At 37.3% G+C, this 15,053-nt stretch overlaps 1 pseudogene; it reads right to left on the bottom strand.

Moving 5' to 3' along the window:
* Positions 1 to 1,960, bottom strand: part of LOC129229288 (sialin-like) — a 94,190-nt pseudogene extending 92,230 nt beyond the window's left edge.
* Positions 1,961 to 15,053: the final 13,093 nt, after the last annotated feature.

The following is a 15,053-nucleotide window of genomic DNA, read 5'->3' as shown; positions in this document are numbered from 1 at the left end:
CCAAAGATAATTTTAGAGATGACGAAAATGTAATTCCATAAAAATAACATTTCCTTATCTGTAGTCTGAAGACAGAGTTAAAGAAATTCTTTTGAGAAAAATGTAGTTATTTTTGAGTTAAAAAATGTTATCTGCAGTTTGGAACACATTAAGCTACACATTTAAAAAAAAATCTGTTGTCAGAGATTGCTTCATGAGTGTAATCATAGTAACCGGAATTAACAATTTTTTTCAGACTATCGAGATGTACTTGACTTCAAAAGCATATATCACACATTTAATTTTCATTTCGACAACCAGATGGGAACAATTCCTCGGTTGCATATTCTTTAATAACTAAGAATGATTATCGACGAAATCTGTAAACCGAAATTTTTTACGACTATAAAACTTCTTTACTCAATCCTTATATAATAGCGAATGATCGAGTAACGCTCCTGACGTCATCAGCAATGAAACTCGCACCACGACATGATAATTTGATTGTGTTTTTTGGTAATGTTTGACGTTCAGGGTAATGCTTTATTTTGAAGAGGCTTAACTGGATCCAGTATACTAACTGTTTTACTGGTAGAACAGTCGTTTTAGGAGAATGAAGAAATGGAAAAGTGGTCAACAATGAACGCTACCTACTGGAGTTTAGGGTTCATCCACCTGGGTTAGGGTTAAAATTTCAACTATTAAAATATCATCAAACGGGCAGTTACTTCGTTCCAAATGATGAAGCATTTTTCACCCGTCATACCTTGACGGGCGATTTTCTAGTAATGCTATAAAGGCAGACTTCACAAAATAAAAAACTCAAAATTTGTTCATGATTGCATAAAATAGAAACTGAATTTGAAACTTCAGAGGAAAATTTTGTAAATTCTTGAAAGCAATACTTCCTAAACTTTGTACAAATAGAAAAGCAGAAAAAATCGTTACTTGAATGTCAAACAACACCAAGTACAAAATCTGACAAAGAATAAATTAATTGGATTTTGTTTGATGTCTCCAAAACCAGGGGTCTCCATTTTTTTAAACTCGATGGCCATCATGTAAATTTGTCTTAGAGTGGGCCAACAATCTAACGATGTAATTCAGTTCAGATGGTTTAGTTAGAGCTGCTTCCTACAAACATTTTTTTTTTTTTTTTTTTTTTTTTCAAATTAAGCGCTGACTGGTGGTTATTGAGATTTTCAGGGCTCAATTTTGCTTAAAATTGCGTAAAAGAAAATTTATCTTTTTTTTTTAAAGAATTGGATTTTTTTTTATTTTGCAAGCTTTTTGCGGCCCGGCAAAATCTGCACGAGGGCCAGTTTTTGCCCGCAGGCCTTAGATTGGAGACCTCTAAAACAAATGAACGTTTAGGTGATTCAATGGTACATGGTTTCATGTCAGTTGTCCGAAATTAAAACATTACTTGGAGTATTTTTGAATTACTTAGGTAACATTTATGCTTGTAGATGTTGTTTCATAGTAAAATGAATCATTCTTGAGGAAATAATGTGAAATATGCCTACCTGAGAAACATCTTGCGTTGTCTGTTCTGAGGAGAGGAGTGCTTTCATCAGTTACCACTTCCAATTTCATCGGATCCATTGCAGCTACGCTTTCTTGTGGTGTTGACTCACCAGATGGGACTAATTTCAATTAAGTAAAAAATTCACATAGTTCACTACACAGTTATGCGTGTTTAATGCGGATCGAACGTTCTCCTCGTCTGACAGGCCTGGCAGTGCCACAGGGTTGCTGAGTAGCAAAAGAATAGTACAGTGAAGCACCGTTTATACGTTTCTGAAGGGACTGTATGAAAAAAGTGTACAAATGAAAAAAGCGTATAGTAGGATACATTAAAATGTATTAAAACTCTGCAGGGACCAAATTAAAAAACGTGTATTTGATTAAAACGTATAAAAGAGAAACATATAAACGGTGCTTCACTGTATTTTGTTACACGTCCGGCAGCGTATGAAAATTGTCGTCTGCTACAGAAACGTTTTATGTTCCTCGGGTCGGTTTCCTCACTTCGACAGTGAAATCAGACTGATAACGGGCGTCTGAAAGTCCACCCCGATATCGAAGATCTGACCGCAGAACATTCGCCTGGAATCGGTCGGATTTTTGTTTTGCATGTTTGACGAAAACTGGATTTCATTGTTGACAAAAGGCAACACTGATGATGCGCTCAGCAAAATATGTTGCAATGTTTGCTCTTTTCTTTTTATTTTCACTCTATTTGTAGTTCACCGACAATTAACAAAACATTCTTGGATTAAATACAGATCAATACTAGTATGACTTGTGCGAAAAAAGAAAAAAAAGCTGCCATCAGAAAAAAAAGTCTTAAAAAAAAACACTGAGCACTGCTTTTTAGATTCGCAGCCTTGACCCGCAAAGGCATCTTCGGTGCAACGTAACACATTGCAATTGGTTTCCAATAAGAAAAAGTTTCATAGAATTATATTTTAGTTGATCAAAGCGAAAATCACTTGAGGCGCTGTCCATAAATGACGTCACACTGTTTTTTCAACAAATTTGGACCCCCTCTCTTTGTTACAAAAAACCCTCTCTATAACCCCCCTTTCCCCCATTTTTTTTTTTTTTCATTCAAAAGTTTTTAGCGGTTCTCGAGTCGAAACGTTTTTTTTTTTCATAGAAACTAAAAGAGGAAAGGGGAAAAACTTCGGTCCGCGATTTTTTACTTTCTTTTTTTTTCCAAAAAGCTGTGCTGTGCCGATCCGTGGGTCGAAAAAATGTCTTTTTTTTTTTTTTTTTTTAAGTTTTACGTGCATTAGTTCAGATAATCGAGAATTATTGAAACACAGCTTTCAAATATAAGCTTCGAATACATTTTTCAAGGAACACACATTTCAACACTAATTAACAACTGAAGGATTAATTGCAAAACTGAAAAAAAAAAAATGCTGCACACATATATTTGGGATGCATGGCATCTCTTTGCCAATACGATATCCACTTGAGCACGAAAGTGATACTACATTCAATCATTAACAACTATAACTTTTTTATAAAATTAAAATGAACATTGACTTTTGCGAAAGAAATAAAAAAAAGAAAGAAAAAAAATAACTCTATATTGAATTCCGGAAACTTTAAATTATGTTTTTCGCAATCACGAGTTGCGACAAGACCCTACTGATTAGAGTTATTGTTTCCAGAAATGGCTCCCCCCCCAAGCATTCCCTCCTCCTGGGTGGTTACGTGTGTATAGTTGTGTGTGTAGGCTTACGTGTGTGCACGTAGGCGTGTGTAAAGGCGTGCGCGCGTAGGCGAGTGTGTATGAGCATGCGTGTGAGGGACATGGACGCCACCGCCCAGTAAAAGTGGATTCCGGTAGACAGTGCTCAGGACCAGCCGTGCCGCCGCCGCGCCGGTGGACGGTGGTGCTGCCATTGAGCTATAACACTAAGAGGAGAGAGAACTTCCCCTTCTTCTACACTGAGGATCACGGTCTGAATTTCGAGCGAGTTTGGCAAAACCAATTGCATTATAAAACATCTTGTTTAATGGCAAAAGACCGGTTCTTTTGCCACAACGATTTGAACACATTAAGGATTTGAAAATTGCATGGCAAAAGACTTTACATGATAAAACTTGAGTTTAAATGTTAAAAGTGCGATTCTTTTGCCATACTCGCTTGGGCAAAAAACGGACTGATTAGTTCGCTCTCCTCTTAGTGTTACAGCTCAATGGGTGCTGCAGCCCTGGTCCAAACTGAAAAAGGAACAGTAACGTCAAGGACTGTCAAATGAGAACAATAAGCAATCGTTATTGCTCAAAAAGACTTAAGAACCATTTTGAAACATCCGACAACGAGCAAATTTTACTGGTTCTTTCATCAGGTATTCCAGCATGTGGTCCGGTAAACCGACACCGGTTCGCCAAAACATCAGATTTCTAACCGTCCAAGTTGAAAGATTTTTCTGCTTAAAAAATTACCCTATGTATAAAATTGGAGGTTCATTTGTGTATGTATGTGTTCCTCACACAAAACTACTTATTTTACTTATTTATTCAGTTATTTACATTGAGGAGGGGTGACACTACAAATTACCGCCCCGATTGACATCCGTGCTATTAATACCACCGTGTACATAGACTTTCAAAGTTTCGATATAGGGAGACATTCGCTGTAGGAAGCACACTTTGTAGCAGGTTGCTCTATTGTATTTCCTGAGTAGTCAATATTATGTATTTATTATTTTGTAGATTTAATTGAAGAAATATTTAGATGTTGCGTCACTCCATTAAAGGAGTGTAAACTATTTTGTGCCGAGAACTGTAATGTTTGAGGGAAAATTCTGGCGGACTGATACTATTTCAAGTATCGAGTGAAATCTAAACAGTCATAAAGGGCTGGCGTTCGTTTTGCGATAACGTGCTAAAGCTGTTTTGATTGAACAATCATTATGCAAATAAGAGCTTACGCTTTGGCTAAAAATATAAACATTTTATTCTAAACTTGTAAAGGACTCAGTGACAAAACTTTCATTACGAAATGGACTGCCCGTAAAAAATAAACAGCTTTTGTTTATCATTCATTCTTACACACAAAATTACTATAGGAAGTTAGTTTAATTTATTTTTATTACTAGCCGCCTTCGGTGGCCAAACGGTTCGCTTTTCTGAGCAATTCGCCATTTACGCAACTATATTTATGCAGCAAATTAAATACAATTGGCGACGGTATAAAAGTTATTTCAATCAATATCTATATTTGTGTGCATCTATTGTTTCTATCTATCACTGTATCAACCAGTAACTATATCTGTATTAGTGATGTGCCGGATCGTTAAAAAAGTAGATCCGCGAATACGGATACGGAATACGGATCATTAGTGCCAAGATCCGCGGATACGGATCTAAAAAAATACCCAATTCAACTATCCAAATGTAAAGCTTGTTACGGAAGGGTATTCCCGTCAGAATAATGGCACTGTGTCTTCAAAAAATGTCATCTACGGCGAAAATATAGTCAAGATTACTCTTTCAAGAAATCTCCGTAAAAATTGAGGGAGAGCTGGAAGGAATTGATTTAGCGCTGCATTAATGCTTAAATAGAATGTGAAAAATTATTTCTAGCTTGATCGGTAGATGCAGGATACAGGAGCAAGAGTGGTAATAAGCTGCTACTAGATAGGCTAGAAATAATTTTTCGCATTTTATTTCAGCATAAATGCAGTGCTGACCCAATCCACCCAACTTACTCCGACCGACGATATAACAGAGTCAGGAACACCTTTACAATCAGTAAATAGAGTATTTAGTCTCACTTTTTTTGAAGGTTCCGAGAAAAACCAAAATGAAGAATAACAGAAACCCCAAATCAATAACAAAAAGTAATATTAAGTTAAACATCATAAAAAAGAACCTCATATGAAGATGAATTTCGCCGGTCAGAACACACATTGTTAAAAAATATGAAGTAACAGCAGATAAAAATATTAAATCATTGAGCTTTTTCTCCTTATCTTTCGACTATGAAATCGCTACCAATCACGCGTGAAAAAGGCTCAGAATTGCATTTAAAATTTACTTAACAAGATTATAGTAGATCCTACTGTATAACTTGGAAGTTCCAAACTAATATCAAACGCAGAAAACTTCGTTCTATGAATTAGCGCCCATATTTTTAATGCACGGGTAAGTTTTTACTACCTTAATTGTGAAAAACGTTAAGTCGGTTTTTAATCAATATCTCCGGTTGTTAAAAATCTACAAAATCGAGGCCAAGTTAAGAACACTTTCGATAAAGACAGTTTTTGAACGAAAAAAGAACTATCCAAATCGGTTCACCTGTTTAAGAGCTACGATGCCACAAATTGACACACAGATACACACTTTTAAAACTTATTACCCCTTCCTTTTCACGACGGGAGGTACTAATTGGCTTCTGAAACGATACCTTATGATTTATATAGCGAATAAAACCTAATTTAAACGGAATTTAAGTCTTTTATTCAAGTATTTAAGAATTTTTAGAATAGAAAAGATCCGTTTAAGATCCGTCAAAAAAGTAACGGATACGGATACAGATCTTTATTTTCCTTCGGATATCCACGGATACGGATATCCGGAACATCACTAATCTGTATCCGTGTCCATCTTTCTCTATGTTTGTCTATCTCTCTATATTAATCAATCTACACCCTCTATTAATTTCAAGAAAACATTTTCTGTTTCTATCCAACACTCTATATCTGTCTCTGAATCTAGCCATATACCTCTCTCCCTATTTATCTAACTTTCTCTTTAGAGACTACTCCATGTGAAATAACCTTGTACTGTTTCAACATTAATGCACCGCTATATACCTAACATAACTTACAACAGCGTATATAATTATTTCTAACCCTGAACTGACACACAAACAAATATCTTATTTTCATACTAGCGGTGCTCGCACTACTTTATCTGCGTCAGAAAATTAAAAGGACATTTGATTTGCCTGTATATTTCCAGTTAACTTCTATGATGGGTATGTTTTTTTTTCTCTCTCTGCATATTTTATCAGGTTTCAAAATTTAAAAATTTAGCAATACAACTAGCAGTTGGTTAGCAGTTTTTACAACAACAACTGTATTTTTTCGAGAAAAGTGTAAAAGAAAGCAAAAACATGGTTTCATGTGTTTATGTACGCTAGTCACTGAATTTTTTGCAATATTTTTTGCTTCAAACTTTTCAAAATATTTCAAAGTTGTCGTCAAATGCTTCCAATTCATGACGCCATTTACGTCATAGAAATTTCGTGAGGAGGCAACTTATATAGCGGCTCTATTTCGTCTACCAATGTGAGTTGAACTTTTTTCCTTCATCGGGCCCAAAGTATAGAGTAACTTTACTTTATGATATGTGAACTTCAAAAACGATTGTTTTTTTACGTGGAATTAACATTCATTGGAACAGCTCGGTTATTAGTGAATGTAACATTGATATAATAACATTCAATCAATAATAAATCAGACAACAAACCGCAAACTGTATAAACCTTAAATCTTTCTTCCTCGAATTAGCAAATGTAAAAAATGATTGAAAAGAAATGTCAGCATTTTAAATCAGAATAAGAAGTAATAAACCGATATTGCATAGTTAAAGAATTTTCAATTTTAGTTATAACATCAGAAACTTAATTCGTAAAACTATATAAGTAAGATATAAATGATATTTTATTGCTTGCAGAAACTTGCAAAAGCCTCAGTATAATTTAAGAGGGGAAGTTTTGCTCCCTAGCTTAAAATGCAAAATGATACATTTTTCCAAAATGGGGAACTGCGTCTGATGGGATCAAGGCCTGTGAGCACCAATCTCAGTCTCTGTCAACTATGTCGCCTCCATTTGCTGTATAATAGCATTTAAAAGGTTATGAAAAAGTTAGGCTCATCATCTCTGGGTTTGGGGGGGGGGGGTAAGGCAATTGCCCCATTCCCCGGCATCATACTTGTGACCGGAGGGTTCCGGTTTCGATCCTAGTCGATCGAAATTCCAGTCTTCAACGATGGTGACTGGGGGACGTTAAATATGCTCGTGGTCAAAGTCCTCCAACTCTGGGGGGTGCTGAACCAGGGATTGCTCGGCTTCTGATCTGGATCAAAAAATCAGAGCTGTCTTCCTGATCCCATCCAAATGGTTAACCACTGGGGGGACCTTGGAGAGTAAAAAAAAGCCCCATTCCCCCCCCCTAATTTTGAAAAATTGATGATTTTACACATAAGGGGGCTTGGTTTTTACTGTTTTCCGCTAAAGTTTACGTTGAGTAAACATTCTTGCCCTCCCCCTTTGAAGATATTGAAATGAGGGGTTTGAACAGGGTTAAGGAGAAATATTTTGCATTTTAGTTCAAATGCAACCGTTTTGTCTAATGTTAGTTCTTGGAAGCACTTATTTTACTTCGCCCAAAATTTAAAATAAACAATTGCTATCTTTTCAAAATAGTATCAGTTCATTACACTTCGTAATCGCAGTTGTAATGAAACTTTCTCACGGAAAACCCCAGCTACGTCATGCACAATTGGGAAAACATTAGCTCAACTGATGTGGAAACAGTTGTTCAAACAAAGTCCCTATCAGAAGTAGAGGGAAAAGAAAAGAATCCGCGCGAAATCGTCTAAAATGGAACTTTCTGGATACTGACAAGTCTTGCTATTTCTAGCTCTTCGGACTTTAAGATTTGGAGGAAACTAACGACCTCTTAACTGTGACTTTGACCTATGTCAATATTTGGAAAGCCCATTGTCTTTTATTGCTGTACGCGGTATATTGACTCTTACGTTATGAGTCGATATTATGAGAACTGTAATAGCTCAGTTGTCATATTTCTAATTACTAGATTTTTTTAACAATGAAGTTACTGTATGACAACCGCAGTTAGAATTTTATTTAGGGTATCTTTAGATCAAATGGTCGCCGTAACAAATGATTCAAATATTTACTTTTCTTTTTTATTCGATTAAAACTTTAGTTTCTGATGAGAGTTGACATTAAATTTGAGATACATAAAATTTTTTCAACTCCCCCTGCCCCCTCCCCTTTTTGGCAAACAATAGTATTAGATCATTCACGGCTGGCGAGAGCAAAGTCGGGCTCCTTGTCAGTTTGGTCTCCGGATTGGTTTGTTGTCAGTTTGGTCCTAGTTTCCGTTAGATTGACATGGTCTCTCGTCGGTCCTAAGTTCGTCCAGTATGATTTCGTTTTCTTGGGGGTACTCATTAGCAGCATGAGAAGACAAATTGAAACCAAGTTATTTCAAAATTTTAAACGTAGTTTATGGGTTTATTTCGACAATTTTCTCAAAATTCTAGAAGTTTTATAATCTTTGCTCTTTAATAAATATCATTTTTCTGTCACCCTTTTCTACTTTTTAACAATCGTTTGGCGCCTATAAAGGATCTAGCGCCAAAAAACCTAATAGAACCAATCATCAAGTAATATTCTAAAACTAGTGTCTAGTAAGTGCGCCAAATTCAATAAGGAGTTATTTTGTTGAAAAGTAGATCATCATGGAGTTATAAATGTATATGAGAAAAATTTGCAATTTGAGAAGCTATGAATTTTTAGGAACTATTAATATCAAATGAGTAACTTTTCAAAAACAATAAGTTTTTTTTTTTTTTTTTTTGATCAATTTACTGAAATTTTAAATTTGCATGACACATTATACGTCATTCTGAGAAAATAATCTCTAAAAATATTTGAATAACATTTTAAAATATTGTTCCAAAGTAATGCTAAACAATGAAAGTGAGTTAAACAGAAAGAGTAAGTGTCAATCATTAAAAAAATGAATACATGGTACAAGAAATGCCAAAAAAAAAAAAAAAAAAACATTACTCCCTCCATAAGTTGACCACCTGTCTAAGTTGACCACCAAAGGACTGCACCGCAAGTGGTCAACTTACACAGGTTTCACTGTACCAGATTTAGGACGGAAGATCGGAGCGGGAAGAAAAAGAGGTTTTTAATTAATACATCCGCTAATTGACGACTTATAGCTATGCAACCTAGCCAAACAAGTAGCCTGGTTTGGTTTGGTTTGGTTTACTTATTTTTAATGGCGCAAGAGCCCTTGAGGGCTATACTGCGCCAAACGATTTTTTAGTTTAAAATTTATACATAAATAAAAAATCAGGGTATGATAAAAGTAAAAATGTTTTGGAGAAAAAGGTATAAACAACAGTAGTTTAAAACAAGTAATAAAAAACCTGTAAACATTAAAAACTTTATGAAAGGGTTTGAAACAACCACTAAATTAAAAAGGAGAAGCCAATCTCCCGGAGGAAGGAGTATATATTGGGATGGGGTGGGTCCCCCAGCAACTCTTTCAGAGATGGATTAAAATTATTAAAATATTTAAAACGTATTTGGTTAAAATTTGGGCAGTTGCATAAGATATGCAACACTGTCTGGTTGACTTTACATCTAATACAAATCGGAGCTGGTTCTCGGCATAAGAGGTATTTATGGGTGAACCTGGTATGGCCGATGCGAAGACGAGTTAACGAAACTTGTTCTCTCCTGGTAAGTTGTAATGATTTGAAACCTTTAGTCGATGGCTGGATCGAATGTAATTTGTTTTGTGTTTCGAGATTCCAGGTCCGTTGCCAATGCGTGTTAAGACATTCAGATATTGCGTTTTTAATGTCAACTAAAGGGACACTGTCATCAACTAGGATATTTGCGTCTTTGGCAGCTGAATCAGCGGCTTCATTGCCGGCAATGCCTACGTGACCAGGGATCCAGCAAAAGAGTACATGAAAATTATTTTGTGTAAGACTTTTGTATAAATGATAAGACTGAATGACTATGTGATGGCTGTTATTGTTGCAGTGGGTGATTGCTTCCACTGAACTCTTTGAGTCAGTGTATATCACCCACTTTTTGTGAGCGGATTGGGTTATTGATTGTAGAGATATCAATATGGCTTTTATTTCTGCTGTAAAAACAGAGCAAGATGGGTGTGATTGTTCAGCGGTAACTTGACCATTTATTATTGTAGCAAAGCCGACGTGATCGTTTGCTTTTGATCCGTCAGTGAAAATGTCATGATAATCAGAATATTTGCATTTTGTATCATAAAATATTTGTTGGTAGGCTGTATTGGAGGTAGTCTCTTTAGAGAATTTAGCGAGGTCATTGATGGTAGATGGAACTACTTCACACCATGGTTCAATCAGTTTTATTGTATTGAGAGTATTAAAATCTGACAGTTGCAAATCTGAAAGCACCCGGCGCATTCGGATCCCGAATGTTGGGGTTGCAGAAGGACGATGAAGAAATAAGATAACATTAGATGGATTAAAAATATGAAGGTGTAAAGGGTGATCAGTATAAGGTTTTATTTTGAAGTAGAAGTTCAATGAAAAATTGAGGCGTCTATTGTTTAAAGATTGTTCATGAGCAAGAATATGAAGACTGTTAATAGGTGAGGTTCGGAAAGCTCCTGTGCAGATGCGCAGTGCCTGATTGTGGATTGGATCTAGAACTTTCAGATAGCTTTTTGCCGTGGAGCCATAAATTTGGCATCCATAATCAAGTTTTGAGCGTATTAGAGCCCTGTAGATTCTTAAGAGAGACTCTGTATCAGCACCCCAGGAAGTGTTCGATAAGACTTTAAGGATATTTAATTTTAGTAAACATTTCTTTTTTAACTCTTGTATATGCGGTATAAATTTGAGTTTGTTATCAAGTATAAGACCGAGGAATTTTCCTTGATCTTTTACAGCTATTGGTTGATTGTTAAGGAGAAGTGTTGGATCAGGATGAAAACCTCTTTTACGGCAGAAGTGGATACAGAAAGTTTTTTGAACAGAGAAAGTAAAGCCATTTTCCTCCGCCCATTGTGTTACTTTATTAATAGCCATTTGAAGTTGCCTTTCAATGATACTCATGCTCGATGAAGAGAAAGATATTTGAAAGTCATCAACGAACATGGTACCTTTGACAGCGGGAGGCAGTTGTTCGATTAAGCTGTTGATTGCAATTACAAAAAGAGTTACGCTTAGTACGCTTCCCTGGGGAACTCCTTCTTCTTGAATAAATGCATCTGAAAGAACAGACTTGACACGTACGCGAAAAATTCGGTCTCTTAGAAAATTAGAGAGAAAGATGGGTAGATTACCTCGTAACCCATACTCGTGAAGGGTTTTGAGGATCCCATATCTCCAGGTACGGTCATATGCTTTTTCAATGTCAAAAAATACGCTCACGAGATGTTTTCGTTTGAGAAATGCTTCTCTTATTGATGTTTCGAGAAGCAATAGGTTGTCTATTGTGCATCTACCACGCCTGAATCCACTTTGATATGGAGATAGCAGATGATGCGACTCCAAAATGTATATCAGCCTGGAGTTGACCATCCGTTCCATTATTTTACATAGGCAGCTAGTGAGAGCTATAGGTCTATAGCTCTCAGGTTTTTCAGATGGTTTATTGGGCTTAAGGATAGGAATTACTGTTGCTTGACACCAGGATTTTGGGAATCTGTGTTCCGAATAAATTCTATTGAAAAGATGCAGAATATGTTCTAAAGAGGACCTGCTTAGATGTTTTAACATACTATTGTGAATTTCATCTGGACCTGGGGATGTGTTTTTTGATTTTTGTAAGGCAGCATTCAGTTCTTGAAGGGTGAATTTTGTGTTGTATTGATTAAAAATGTTTGAATTAAAATCTAGAACTTTTTGTTCTTTGCGTGATTTGATGGTTAAAAATTTTGAGCAATAGTTATTTGCACTGGAGACTTCTGCCAAATAAGTCCCCATGTAGTCAGCCACCTCTTTGTGATCGGATAAAATACGACCGTTATTCTTCAGAATGGGTGCACAAGATATATTATAGTTGCCAACGATTTTTTTTATTTTACCCCATACGGTCTTTGATGGGGTGGACGTCGTGATTGTGCTGACATAGGTCTGCCACGAGTCCCGCTGGCTCTTCCGTCGAATCCTTCGAGCTTCAGCACGAGCTCGTTTAAGTGCCACGAGATTTTGTGTGGTTGGATAACGACGAAACGTATTCCATGCCTTTTTTTGCTTCTTATGAGCCTCCTGACAATAGAGGTTCCACCAAGGCTTAGGAAACTTGATCCTGCCTTTAGTGGTTTTTGGTATGGCAGCGTTAGCTGCGTTTAGGATAATGTCGGTTACTCGCTTTACCGCTACATCGATATCAATATCAGTTACGTCTTCTGATTTAATTTCTGCCAACTGGGTAAATGCTGCCCAATCAGCTCGATCAATGCGAAGTCTAGCTTGCTGATGCTGCTGATGGCCGCAGCGTCCAGTAGAGGTTATCCTGATCGGAAAGTGGCCACTGGAGTAGAGACCACCCTCCACCTGAAAATCCCAACGTGGCAGAAAAGAAGGTGAGCATATTACGAGATCGATGGCATGGTAAGATTGGGTAGAAAGATGAAAATAAGTGTTTTCACCGTTATTAAGGATGCAAAGATCATTGTCTTCAATAAAATTTTCTATTGTTAAACCTCTACTGTTGGAGTCTGGACTCCCCCAGAGAGGATTATGGCCATTGAAATCCCCCAAGATGACAAATGGGGGAGGAAGTTGATCAACCAGTGTCTGCACCTCCACGCTTCTTAAGTCATAAGAAGGTGGGATATACACAGAACAAACTGTGAACAGCGAGTGAAGGTGAACGCGCGCAGCTACTGCTTGTAGGGATGTGTTGATATTGAGTTGGCTAGATGCATAATCATTGTTGATCAGCAATGCCACTCCTCCACAACGACGGTCTCCTGACAAGCAGTCCTTGCGGTATATGTCAAAACCTTTCAACCTCGGTCTATCAGCAGGGGACAGAAAAGTTTCTTGCAGACAAAATATGGCCGGTTGGTGATATTCGACAAGATCTTTGATGTCTGTGACATTATGCGAGTAACTCTGACAATTCCAAGAAAGAATGCTCAGGGCCATGAAGAGAAAAGGAAGGAGAAACGGCCAGAAGAAGAAAAAGCAGCTCATGAAGGAGGATGGTCCGTCCACCCTTCATCGTCGGATGTCGGAAGATCTTCAAAATCTACATCCTCGTCCTCCTCCTGGGGAGGAGGTTGTTGGAATTTTTCAATTTGGGACTTGGTTAATTTTACTTTCTTACTAGAGAGTAAAAAGTCCTCTTTTTTAAAATTATAAAGTTTTGGGGGTCTCTGTTTAGAGGCTACCCCGATTTTTGCGCGCGTTTGAATATTTTTCTTTTTTTCACTAAGTTTTTTCAAATTCTGTGTGAGTGGTTTCTTTTCATTAACAGTAACAGATACAGTATTTGTTTTTTGTATTTGTTTTTGATTTTGATTAGTTTCCTTAAAAGAAGATTTGGGGCTATAATTTTGTTTATTTGATTTGGTTGTGTTTACAGTTTTGGCATTAGTAGAAGCATCTGTTTGGGTATTTGTTTGTGTGCATACAGACTTCAGTACCTTCTTAACGGCTGAAGCATATGAAACACCTGTTGTTGGTGTGCGGGATTCAACTAGTTTTCTTGCATCTGGATAAGATATTTTTTGTGTTGTTTTAATTATCTGAATTTCTTTTTCTGTGAGCCATTTTGAGCATGATCTGGAGTATGAAGGATGGTCCCCTTTGCAGTTTGCGCATTTGTAGGTCTTGTTACATGTATTACTGTCGTGTCCGGGCTCTGCGCACCTGGCACAGGTGTCAGTACCACGGCACGCAAACTTCGAATGTCCAAACCGCTGGCATTTGAAACACCGGAGCGGATTTGGAATATAGGGGCGAACTGGGCAAGAGAGATAGCCGGCTTTAACACGTTGCGGGAGGACAGGTGTATTGAATGTCAGAATGACATGTTTGGTGTTTATTATTTCGCCGTTCCGTTTGATGGTGATCCTTCTGACTGAATGTACGTTTTGATCCTTCATTCCCTCCAAGATTTCCTCCTCGGGTGTAAAGAGAAGGTCAGGTTCGGAAATTATTCCCCGTGAAAAATTAAGAGTTTTATGTTCTGAAGTTGTAACAAGATATGAACCAATTTGTGTGATTGCCATTATAGATTTAATTTGTTTTGTATCTTTAATTTCAACTAGAAGTTCACCGCTGCGTAGTTTTTTAACGGATTGATATTCTCCTATTAAATGAGTGAGCGCTTTATTTATCAAAAAGGGGGAAACTTTGCTTAAATTGAGGTTTGGATCGTTGCGTTTAATAAGAAAAAACTTAGCTGTGCTCGACAAAACGTTCTGACGCTCCCCGCAGGGGGGAGAAGGGTTATTTATATTATCATCCATAAATAAACCTGGGAACTAGGGGGAAAAGTGGGGTCTAGCCCCTGTGTAGCCCCCCTACACAGAGGTAAGGCTGCGTACGACAGGGTTCGCCTGCTATCCCTGAAGACTCCCGTTTGAAGCACCGACTACCCCCGGTACCACGCAGCCATCGGCACGGTTGACACACCTTGGCTTAGGGGTTTTCGTCCGAATTTGGCAAGTGTGATGAGGGAAGGAAGGGAAAAAAATCCCCTCCCGCCAATATTCTGTTTGAGCAACTGGGGGTTCACGACTCCTCCCAAGAGCTCGCCCC

This window comes from Uloborus diversus, chromosome 9 (genome assembly GCF_026930045.1).
Source record: "Uloborus diversus isolate 005 chromosome 9, Udiv.v.3.1, whole genome shotgun sequence".
Taxonomy (NCBI): domain Eukaryota; kingdom Metazoa; phylum Arthropoda; class Arachnida; order Araneae; family Uloboridae; genus Uloborus; species Uloborus diversus.
The sequence above is the reverse complement of the archived record's forward strand: the minus strand, read 5'-3'. Positions and strand labels throughout refer to the sequence as shown.